The 11,319-nt window shown below is 42.8% G+C and overlaps 4 non-coding genes across 4 annotated transcripts; all 4 read right to left on the reverse strand.

The window, feature by feature from the left end:
- Window positions 1–4,753: 4,753 nt before the first annotated feature.
- On the reverse strand, window positions 4,754–4,941 carry LOC139983896 (U2 spliceosomal RNA). Its single transcript, XR_011798866.1, has one exon. It is a non-coding gene; the product is annotated as a U2 spliceosomal RNA (small nuclear RNA).
- Window positions 4,942–5,393: 452 nt separating this feature from the next.
- LOC139983845 (U2 spliceosomal RNA) lies at window positions 5,394–5,586 on the reverse strand. The gene has a single exon (XR_011798844.1). It is a non-coding gene; the product is annotated as a U2 spliceosomal RNA (small nuclear RNA).
- Window positions 5,587–6,038: 452 nt separating this feature from the next.
- Window positions 6,039–6,231, reverse strand: LOC139983846 (U2 spliceosomal RNA). The gene has a single exon (XR_011798845.1). It is a non-coding gene; the product is annotated as a U2 spliceosomal RNA (small nuclear RNA).
- Window positions 6,232–6,683: 452 nt separating this feature from the next.
- LOC139983848 (U2 spliceosomal RNA) lies at window positions 6,684–6,876 on the reverse strand. Its single transcript, XR_011798847.1, has one exon. It is a non-coding gene; the product is annotated as a U2 spliceosomal RNA (small nuclear RNA).
- Between the last annotated feature and the right edge of the window lie 4,443 nt (window positions 6,877–11,319).

Here is an 11,319-nt window from a genome sequence, read left to right on the forward strand (position 1 = left end):
CCTCCACATAAAATACTTTGTAACGGTAAATATGAACCAAGCCCTGTCGAAGGCTGCTGTGTCTCCGCTGGGGCTCGGTGTACCGTACAGAAATATTTCCTTCCTGAGCGTCGCATTGTTACCGAAAAGCAGCTGGAATGACCTAAAGGTCCAATGTAAAATACCGATTGTGCTAGAACATTCCCAGAAAACATGATCTATTGTTTCTTTCTTTCTACAATTAGTGTGCGGACAGAGCCCGTTTCCTATCCCCCACAGCTGTAACTTAGCCCGGGTAAAGAGAACCTTATGTACAAGCCGCCATGCAAACACAGTTAATTTGTTCTCTAATACGGGGTTGAATGCCCTCTTCCAAATATCTTTCCACGGTCTGTCGGGATCATGGTTTTCTACGGACGGCCTAACTACTTCGTGGCGAAGGTGACGCACGATATCTTTCAGCTGTTTAACTTCATCCACAAAAGCACGGTTTCTGTGAAAGATTGCCTTAATGTGGTGACAAGCCGTGTTTAAAGTAACAGTCCCTGAATCTGAGTTGGGTTTCGAATTAGACCAGAGGATGGGAAAACAAGCCCGGAGAGGCTTAGCTATGAGGTACCTGACGAACATTAGGTGGGGCAAAGAGAAATCCCCTGACAATACGGGCAGAATAGGCTTTACTAGTAGGGCAGAAGCCTTCTCCCCTACACGGTCCAACCCTAACCCTCCCTCCGTTTTACTGAGGGTAACAACTTTTCTCGACACCAATTCTGTTTTACCGGACCACAAGAATGTGAATGCAGCCCCTTGTATTTTACGGATTAATTGGTCCGACATGGGAAAAACTGGGGCGACAAAGAAAAACAAGGGATAAATTACCACGTTTAAAACTAAGACTTTACCGATAAGAGACAATTGCCTGCTCTTCCACGCGTTTAAACAATTCTTTGCCGTTTCTAGTTTCTGTGACCAGTTGCTAGTCACTGCATTGACTGTGCCGAACACTACACCTGTTATTTTAATCTCCGTGTCCTTCCAGTCTATGTTGCCTGGTAGTTTCCTCCCTACAAAACCCCCCAGCTTTAAACCGGCTGTTTTGTTCATGTTAATGGTCGCACCGGTAGCTTTGTGAAAAAGTTCAAAAGCGTGAAAGAACTGACGAATGTCACTTCCGTTGGTTCCGATACACGTGGTATCGTCCGCGTACTGTAACAATTTAACAACTTTCCCACCCGCCCCGGGAATGGTGAATCCCCGAATATTCTTAGAAAGGTTGATGAACCTGGCTAGCGGCTCAATGAATAACACATACAGCGAGGGTGACAAGGGACACCCTTGTCTTACACCCCTCTTGATCCTTACGTCATCGGAAAGATGACCGTTAATTAAAATACGGCTAGTAATGCCGTTGTACAAAATACGAATCCACTTCCGGAAGTTTTCTCCCAGCTTAAACTTCAACAATATTCTGTGAAGGAAGTCCCAATTAACTTTATCAAAGGCTTTCTCTTGATCTATGGAGATAAGCGCACAGGGAGTCTGACTGTCTTTCACGTAGTCGATGATGTCACGACAAAGCAATAAATTATGATGAATAGACCGGCCCGGCACAGAACATGTTTGGCTCTCACTCGCTAATAGCGGCATACAACGTGTCAATCTGTTTTGAATAATCTTTGACAAGATCTTATAATCAACACTCAGGAGACTTATTGGTCTACGGTTGGCCGGGTCGTGGGGGTCACCTTTCTTCGGCAGAAGAACGATAATAGCCGTTTTCTGTGTCAGAGAGAGAGAGCCTTTACTGAAAATTTCGTGGAATACCGAGAGTAGATCTGTGCCGAGGAGGTCAAAGAACTGTGCGTAAAACTCGCACGGCAAACCATCAATCCCAGGTGTCTTATTGAATGCCATTAACGATAATGCTTGTTTAAGTTCAGAGAGTTCAATCGGTCTCTCCAGTGCGTCGATTGAATCATCGTCTAACACAGAACCAATACAATCTAATAGTTGATCTTGCACGCCGGTAGCGGCGTCAAATTCTACGTTGTAAAGTGATGAATAAAACTCGTGATAGGCTTTGATAATTTCTTTCTGATCACGGGTCACGTGGCCCTGTGTAGTACGGACAGAGCAAATCGACTTGCCTTCAGCGCGATGCCTTTCTTCTTTGAAGAAGAAAGACGAGGGGCTTTCCCCGGCTTCTAAATGTTTCACCCTAGAACGGATGAGAGCGCCCTGATGTTCGTTCTTTAAAAGAGATTCTAACTCAGTTTTGTCGGCGTTAATACAACTATTCTGCAGGGTTGAAATTCGGTCGCGCCTTTCGTTAGCCAGGCGAACCCCGTGCTTGATGATAAGTCGCTTTGCTCTGTCTTTGAAATCCTCCCACCAATCAATAATAGAATCATACCCCGGTTTAAGGGTAGACCAAAGATGAAAATATTGAACGAAATCAGATTTGAATTCAGAATCGTTCAGAACAGAAACATTACATTTCCATACACCTTTACCCTTACGTTGGGCATTAACAATATCAAAACGAATAGAGACCAAGTTATGGTCGGACAAAGAAAATGACACATTCGAAACATTTTTAATTGAAATAATATTACGGGGGTAATAAATTCGGTCAATGCGGGAACTCTGTTCCTTCCCCGGGTGGCCCCAAGTGTGCCCAGGGGACTGAGGGTAAATATCTCGCCAGGCATCGCCAAGATTCCGAGAAGCGGTAAAAGCTTTCAATTCCTGCCAACCCACGTGGCAGGAGGAATTTGTAGATACACCCGATCTATCGACATTCTTCTCAATGGAGTTAAAGTCACCAGCGAGTAGTACTGATTGATTACCACGTGTCATATTATACAAATTATTGAAAAATGAGACTCGCTTCCTGGGGCTGTTCGGTGCATAAATATTACAAAACCTGACGCACGTGGAGTCGGGGAAACTGACCAGGGCTGAAATGTATCGCCCTTCTAAATCCTTACGGATCTGATCTATCTTACCTTTGAAGGAGGTGGAGAAGGCTATGCCGACTCCACCGGACTGCGGGGAGGGGGAAGGGGAAAAAACAAAGTTCCCGTTCCACTCTTTGTTAAAATGAAAACAATCTTCCTCATTACGAAAATGAGTTTCTTGGAGAAACACGATATCATAGTTAAACAATTTTAAATATTGAGCCACTTGACGGCATTTCACTTTGTCACGCAGACCGTTGACATTTAATGTGCAAAGAATAAACATTGAGATAATAAAAGGGGCATTAACAGGTTTCATCAATAAAATAAAGGTCGAAAAACTCTGTGTTGTGACTCAGGACATAATTGGGGTGCCTGTTGGCTAAGTGGTTAGCCCATTCCTGATGATCATTGCACCGTACAGTGCAACCACGTACGGGGCAATCAATACGTTCAAGGGAAGTAACCTGGTGGTCTCTTACTTGGTGAATATTATGCAAATCCGAAGAATTAAATTCTTCGGAGCACCCGTCCCTCCCACACGTGATCCAGTTCCCGGTCTCGGTGAAGATTTTTGACCTGAGAACAATCTCCCGTGCCGAGTCTACTACCCCTTCCCGCTTAGCGGGTCTACTCTGAGAGCGCGACCGTTGTGAAGATCGGCCTCTTTTCAGACTATTACGGTCCCGCTGCCTTCCCGCCCCCTCCCCATCTACTTCCCCCATTCCCGTAAACATACCCTCGGATGGGTCAGAATCTAATCGCTGACCCATTTCTCCAACGCTCTCGCTCCAGTCTCCTTGACTCCATTCCATCTGTGTTTCTTCTGGATTCACAGTTTCGCCTTCGGCCTTGCTCGCGGATCTGGCGTTGCCCGCCCTCTCCTGCCCCACCCCTTCGTCCGACTGCTCGGACAACACTTCGTCTGCCTCAGTACTCGTCTGTGGTACGTCTCCTTTCCCTTCGCTTAAATCATCCTTATCCGCTGTCTCAGGGAGTTTGGGGGCGTCGACCTCGGCCCCTTCCCCCTTTTCACTCCCCGTGCCTTCCTCTGCAGTCGTAGGTGGTACGTCTTCCCCTTCTTTCTCGTCGTTACCCTGGACCCTGGCTCCTCCGCTGACCCACTCCGATGTGGGGTTGATCAGTCGGTTCGCGAAAGAGACGGGGCACTTCCGGTAGCCGTGACCCTCTTTGCCGCACGTCGTGCACACCACCTTCTCCACACACTGGCTCGCTACGTGGCCCAGCTTGAAGCACTTAAAACACTTCACTTGATTGCAAGCGGCTGCCAAGTGGCCTGTCCCGTCACATTTCAGGCAGGTGATCGGCTGACCCCTATACCTGACCCAACACTGCCTGCCCGCTAGTTTGAGAGAAGACGGCACGTCTTTCTCAAGGACAACTTTGTATTGACGTATTCCGTTGAAGACGCCAGACTGATCCTTATAAGTTAAGAATGTTCCGCCAACAACTTTGCCGTACCTCCCTAGCACAAAACGAACAACGTTGTCGTCCAGTTCATACGGTACGTGAAGAACGGTAATAATTTTCACGTTCTCCACGTAATTGTTTGTCACTACTTCAGGTTCCTCACTTAAGATTTTCACATATTTATTTTTAATGTCTGCCGATTTAAAGGAGACATCATACAAACGCCCAGGCAGAGACTGAACTGCCACTAAATCTTTGGTCTCAATTCCATTTTTCTTTAAAAGTTGAAAAACATCACTAACTGTGACATCCTTCTGAAACTTCAGGGATAAAGTCAAAACTCGTTGAAGCGAGTTTCTTTCCATGTTAAAGTACCCGAGCCCGAAGGCTGGGTATTTCCGAATTACTCAAAAACCAAAACAAAATTATAGTCACCACGGATTCCGCAGGCACAGCCCACGCGCTCACTGAAACGTAGTACAAATCACGAGAGAGCTGTAAAACACGTCCGCTCACACCGAGAAAAGAACAGATACTACACATGATCTTAGCCAAAAGGCCGAGAAGCGATAACGATAACTAATGACAATTCCCAGCGTTAGGCTGTCTTACAACTTACCTTCGTTCTGAAACTGACAGATATGGGAAGCCGATGACTGCTCTGATGTCTAAATATCACATCACCTCATATGTACCCTCGTTACGCCATTCTATATAACTTGAAGGTGTCTACAAACTTCGTTGTCCGCATTATCACTGTTCCGCCCGGGTCCAGTGTTAGGCCTGAAAAATGGAAAAGGTCTATCTTAACCGCATGTTTTGACTGTGCCGAGAAATCCTTGGCCGGGAAACACTATGTGACGTCACAGAAAGAGAATTTTTCCTGTGACGTCACCGGAAAGTATTTCCGATGGGTTGTATGAATGGAAATTCCAATTCGCTTAATCCGCGAGGGAAGATCAACAGGTAGGTAAGGTATCTCTTTTAACTTTTTTTATTTTTTATTATTGATGATATCCCCGAAGGGAGTGGGCCGAATCCCGGAGGTAGTGCAAAACCGGGCCAACCCGTGACCAGGACGGAGCAAGCTCCTATTCCATAGTCCATGTGCAAAAATCAGTTTAATATACAAGCGACTCGATGAGTCGCGTTTCAGATATTAAGCTGAAAAGAACAGATACTACACATGATCTTAGCCAAAAGGCCGAGAAGCGATAACGATAACTAATGACAATTCCCAGCGTTAGGCTGTCTTACAACTTACCTTCGTTCTGAAACTGACAGATATGGGAAGCCGATGACTGCTCTGATGTCTAAATATCACATCACCTCATATGTACCCTCGTTACGCCATTCTATATAACTTGAAGGTGTCTACAAACTTCGTTGTCCGCATTATCACTGTTCCGCCCGGGTCCAGTGTTAGGCCTGAAAAATGGAAAAGGTCTATCTTAACCGCATGTTTTGACTGTGCCGAGAAATCCTTGGCCGGGAAACACTATGTGACGTCACAGAAAGAGAATTTTTCCTGTGACGTCACCGGAAAGTATTTCCGATGGGTTGTATGAATGGAAATTCCAATTCGCTTAATCCGCGAGGGAAGATCAACAGGTAGGTAAGGTATCTCTTTTAACTTTTTTTATTTTTTATTATTGATGATATCCCCGAAGGGAGTGGGCCGAATCCCGGAGGTAGTGCAAAACCGGGCCAACCCGTGACCAGGACGGAGCAAGCTCCTATTCCATAGTCCATGTGCAAAAATCAGTTTAATATACAAGCGACTCGATGAGTCGCGTTTCAGATATTAAGCTGAAAAGAACAGATACTACACATGATCTTAGCCAAAAGGCCGAGAAGCGATAACGATAACTAATGACAATTCCCAGCGTTAGGCTGTCTTACAACTTACCTTCGTTCTGAAACTGACAGATATGGGAAGCCGATGACTGCTCTGATGTCTAAATATCACATCACCTCATATGTACCCTCGTTACGCCATTCTATATAACTTGAAGGTGTCTACAAACTTCGTTGTCCGCATTATCACTGTTCCGCCCGGGTCCAGTGTTAGGCCTGAAAAATGGAAAAGGTCTATCTTAACCGCATGTTTTGACTGTGCCGAGAAATCCTTGGCCGGGAAACACTATGTGACGTCACAGAAAGAGAATTTTTCCTGTGACGTCACCGGAAAGTATTTCCGATGGGTTGTATGAATGGAAATTCCAATTCGCTTAATCCGCGAGGGAAGATCAACAGGTAGGTAAGGTATCTCTTTTAACTTTTTTTATTTTTTATTATTGATGATATCCCCGAAGGGAGTGGGCCGAATCCCGGAGGTAGTGCAAAACCGGGCCAACCCGTGACCAGGACGGAGCAAGCTCCTATTCCATAGTCCATGTGCAAAAATCAGTTTAATATACAAGCGACTCGATGAGTCGCGTTTCAGATATTAAGCTGAAAAGAACAGATACTACACATGATCTTAGCCAAAAGGCCGAGAAGCGATTGGAGTCTCGCGATTAAGATGTTTATTAACCAGAAATTAAAGGAAACAACCATATATTAGTATTCCCTTTCAGACTGTGCTATATTAAATGTTACATGTGAGAGGGAATGTGGTGTAATCCATACTCATGAACTCTCCCCGTGACCAACAACTTTTCTGACCTGTGACCCGACAATTTACCTGTAGCTACGAGCATCACACAAAGGACTCTATTGTTTATCTGTAAGACTTTAGTATTACTACTAAAACAGTGGTCATTATTGTTTTGACTTGCAGCACACTTCATTTTAAGCTAAGAAATAAAGCCAAATTGTAGTTCAAATATGTATTCGTTAGGCTAGTATTTGCAACGTTACTTTCTCTGTTGTATATGTATTGTGTAAAAAGCTTGTAGACTAATCGTAAACGATCGCTTACGAAGAGTTTGTATGCATTATGTTTAATTTATACTTAATTGAATGTTTTCTAAACCACTCATATTCCTTAGTACGTGCTTGAAATGTAACGTTTATAGCAAGTTTGCTAGTTCTTTTTAGTGTTAAGTATATTAATTGAGGGCCTGTTTGTAAATGCCTTACACTGTCTATGTATTGCTAACTTGCTAAGTTCTTGTGAAAGAGCGCCATCCATTAAGATGGCGGCCCCCATGTACCGTAAGAATTGTGTGCATTAGGGTAAAATACGCCCATTAAAAGCCCTATTGACTTACACATTAAATCACAAGAGTAATGTCTTCTCTATAGTCTAGATACAAGTTTCCACTAGCTCCACACTACCCATCACTGGATAGCTGAAAAATTGGCCTTTCATTGCACCATCAATTTTCCGTATCATGACCATGAAGCTTGTTTTTTGCTACGAGAGCCGGAACTTTTCGTCACTTGTAAACAAACCTCTTTCCTCAGTCGCCGTAAACAATCTTCGTACGCTGATCCTGGGAGGGCTAAACTGGTCTAGACTTGCCTCAATTTACCAAATTTGTGAACCACATGTGCTTTCATTCATGTTCTCAAGCACCCAAGCTACAAAAAAGCACATCCTTATTGATAACTCTAGCAAACAAAGTTGTTCTCCTGCTCCTAATTGGCACTTTTCCTGAAGGAGAACACTTGCGGCGGATTGATATAGACGCTAATCGAAACATGCCACCGTATATATTGTATTCAAAATGGCTGCGCCCATGCACCGTTGAGATTATTTATTCAGTATATAATTCTTGTACTGAATATTATGCTGAATATCTTAAATTATGTAACGATGTCATAGTTTGTCCTCTATGAACATCTCCGAGGTTATTTACATGCACTTTTCTGTTGTTTATCTCAAGACGCCTTACCTCACATTAGGTTAACGTACAGTTTGTGGTCATGAGTTTTAGTCATTAAGTATTCGTAGGCCTATCAGTCGAGGGTAAATCAAGCTGGATAGGAAGGTTGCGTTTAGTGGTTACTAAAATTCAATTGTGGTTGTTTTGAGGCAGACGTGCCACAACTTAAGTGTTACCTCCACTACTTGTTTAATTCTTAAGTGTTTATTTTATGAATCCTTGAAGGTGTGATACATGCGTAATAATAAACATGTGTTTATTATTCATGAGATATTTTCAGTCGTTTCATAGACATATTTATTATGTAAGGAGGTATTTAAAGCGTGTGAATACTCGCGCACAAAGAAACGTCTCATGCCGGTAATCTGACCTACTTTTGAATGAGGTGTAACAGAAGTGTTAGACACCACCATCGATCCCAGAAAATACACACAAAGCTTATCAGTTCTCAGGACTAACGAATTCCTCTTGTATGATGTTTATATTCGTTACTGGCTTTAATACCAGAAATGGCCCTAAATATTGAAGCAGAAAAAGCCATAGGTTTTGACTCTTCTTTCGTGTTGCACGTACGGCATCACACATGTCATGTATTTGGAAGAAAGTCGGCATTCCTTAATAATCGAGGTGGGCCGAGTGAAATAAGGTTTACTGTGGGAGGGGTTGGGATGAACACCAGTGTTTAAAACATCTAACCTACTTGCCCACCTCCGTCAGCTCTTTAGTGAACCCACTTACCGAATATCATTTCCCAAGAAAACAAAAAATCAAAATACCGTATTTGAGGCAATGTGAAGGAAGGACAAAAGACAGGAAAAGACAACGTGAGACTACGCTTACTATAAGTGTTTGTCGTATGTGTAGGCTAGAAGACAATGTGACACTACGCTTACTGTAAATGTTTGTCCTGTAGGCTAGAAGACAATGTGAGACTACACTTAAGTGTTTTTCGTGTAGGCTAGAAAACAACGCGAGATTACGCTTACTATAAGTGTTTGTCGTGTAGGCTAGAAAACAATGTGAGATTACGCTTACTATAAGTGTTTGTCGTGTAGGCTAGAAGACAACGTGAGACTACGCTCTCTATAAGTGTTTGTCCTGTAGGCTAGAAGACAACGTGAGACTACGCTTACTATGTGTTTGTCGTGTAGGCTAGAAGACAACATGAGACTACGTTTAAGTGTTTGTCGAGTAGGCCAGAAGACATCATGAGACTACGCTTACTACCGGTGTTTGTGGTGTAGGCTAGAAGACAACGTGTGACTAGCTTACTACCTGTATAAGTGTTTGTCGTGTAGGCTTGAAGCCACATGAGACTACGCTTAAGTGTTTGTCATGTAGGCTAGAAGACAACGTGAGACTACGCCTACTATAAGTATTTGAAGTTTGTGTAGGCTAGCCCCAAGTTGTTGTCATAAAAGGTGGACAAAGAGGTCCTGGGTGGGCAGTGTGTACGGGAAAGGAGGCAATGTACTCTCAGCGGTTAGGAGAAAGGTCTTGGACAGGTCAAAGAGTTCATAAAACATGTTATCAAGGGTTCTGTTCATATGCTTCTTTACCCGTTATATGCTATGTTGACTACCCTGGCGATAACGTTAATCTAATTCAGTATATTAAGTCAAAGACAATGATAAATCTAAACTGTGTTAGACTGAAACAAGAGGTCAGCCTGAAAGCCAACAGATTAAAAACAGGTGAGTAGTTTTAAGGAGGCTATTTCCAATTGTTTGTTGCTTCTCACCCACACACCTCCCGCACATAAACTCTTTTATATTCAGGTACCCATTACGTGTAAACTTCCTACCCTTTCACCTCCCAGAAATTGAAGAGGCAGCTTCCCACTCCAGTATTAAACTCTTTACTCGTACAGTCCACAGATACATATTTGCATCAGTTTTCTTAATTTAAAGTCTCTAATTCGTTGCTGATGGAAAAAAAGCACTGGATTGTTTCTGTAAGCTTGTTACTGTAAGTAAAGTAATTAACGTTTCAACTTCAAAGTTACGACAAGTGAGTAGAGTTGAAGAAAGCTACCATGGAACAATTATACAATACTCAGCATTAGTAAAAGTTTGGGGAATTTACAATTTAAAATTCCATTCATGTGAATCACAGTAGTTATGGATAGTAGTTATGAATATTGATGAAAGGTCAGTGCAGGTCACAGAGACTATCAAATGGACTTACCAGAGTAACGAATTACTCTATCAGCAGCAATATAGAGAAGTTTGGAGAACTGAAAATAATATCTGTTGTCTTTACGTGTAGAATTAGTTCTGTTAAATATACCATCAGGTATTGTTTCTACCAACTGACACGACTAGGTTTTTTGGGGTAAGTTGGCAGAAATATGGTTGAGATCTAGCAACATTGTGTATGTACTAAAAGCTTCTTGAATTGGGGGAAAAAAATATGCCATTTGCATAGGATTGTTTGAAAAATCTAACACCACTGACAGAAAATTGCCATGTATGGCACTCAACTGTCCTTCAAGTTGTGACAGCCTCAATTCAATCTTTGCACACACACACAGAAACAGAATGCTACAAATTTACACTCGATTGTCCTTTTGGAGTGTTTATTAAAGCTGAAAATTTTATTCTAGCATCGCAGCCACAATTCACTGTTGAAGAAGGAACACGTATCTGTTACCACTGTCACAAGGAAAGATGGCATTGAGCATTGAACTTCGGTGGTTTGTTCATCAATCAGCAAAGCATCACATTGAACATTCATGAAACAGAAGTTCCTGTAATTGATAAGACCTGTGATAACTAACACACAGTGAAATGGTTAAACAACAGAGATGTCATACTTTGATTCAAAGGTACCCTAGGAAATATGACTTGGACAGAACTAAATTGGACAGAACTAAAAACAGTGGTTAACGCCGGTACCTCTCAATCATACAGTCCCTGGTTCGAGTCACTCCAAGATTAATGTATGTCGTCCAGTTACAGAGTTGTTGACAATTAACTATTCATAATCATGGACGTTAAATATGAATGTAAGAGACTGACTTCGGTCAGCTTGCGGCTTTGATAAGCCATTGAGGCTTCTTCGCGAAATCCTGCTTGCAGGAGGATCTAAAATACATACATACATACACGCATACA

This window comes from Apostichopus japonicus, chromosome 16 (assembly GCF_037975245.1).
Source record: "Apostichopus japonicus isolate 1M-3 chromosome 16, ASM3797524v1, whole genome shotgun sequence".
Lineage (NCBI taxonomy): Eukaryota > Metazoa > Echinodermata > Holothuroidea > Aspidochirotida > Stichopodidae > Apostichopus > Apostichopus japonicus.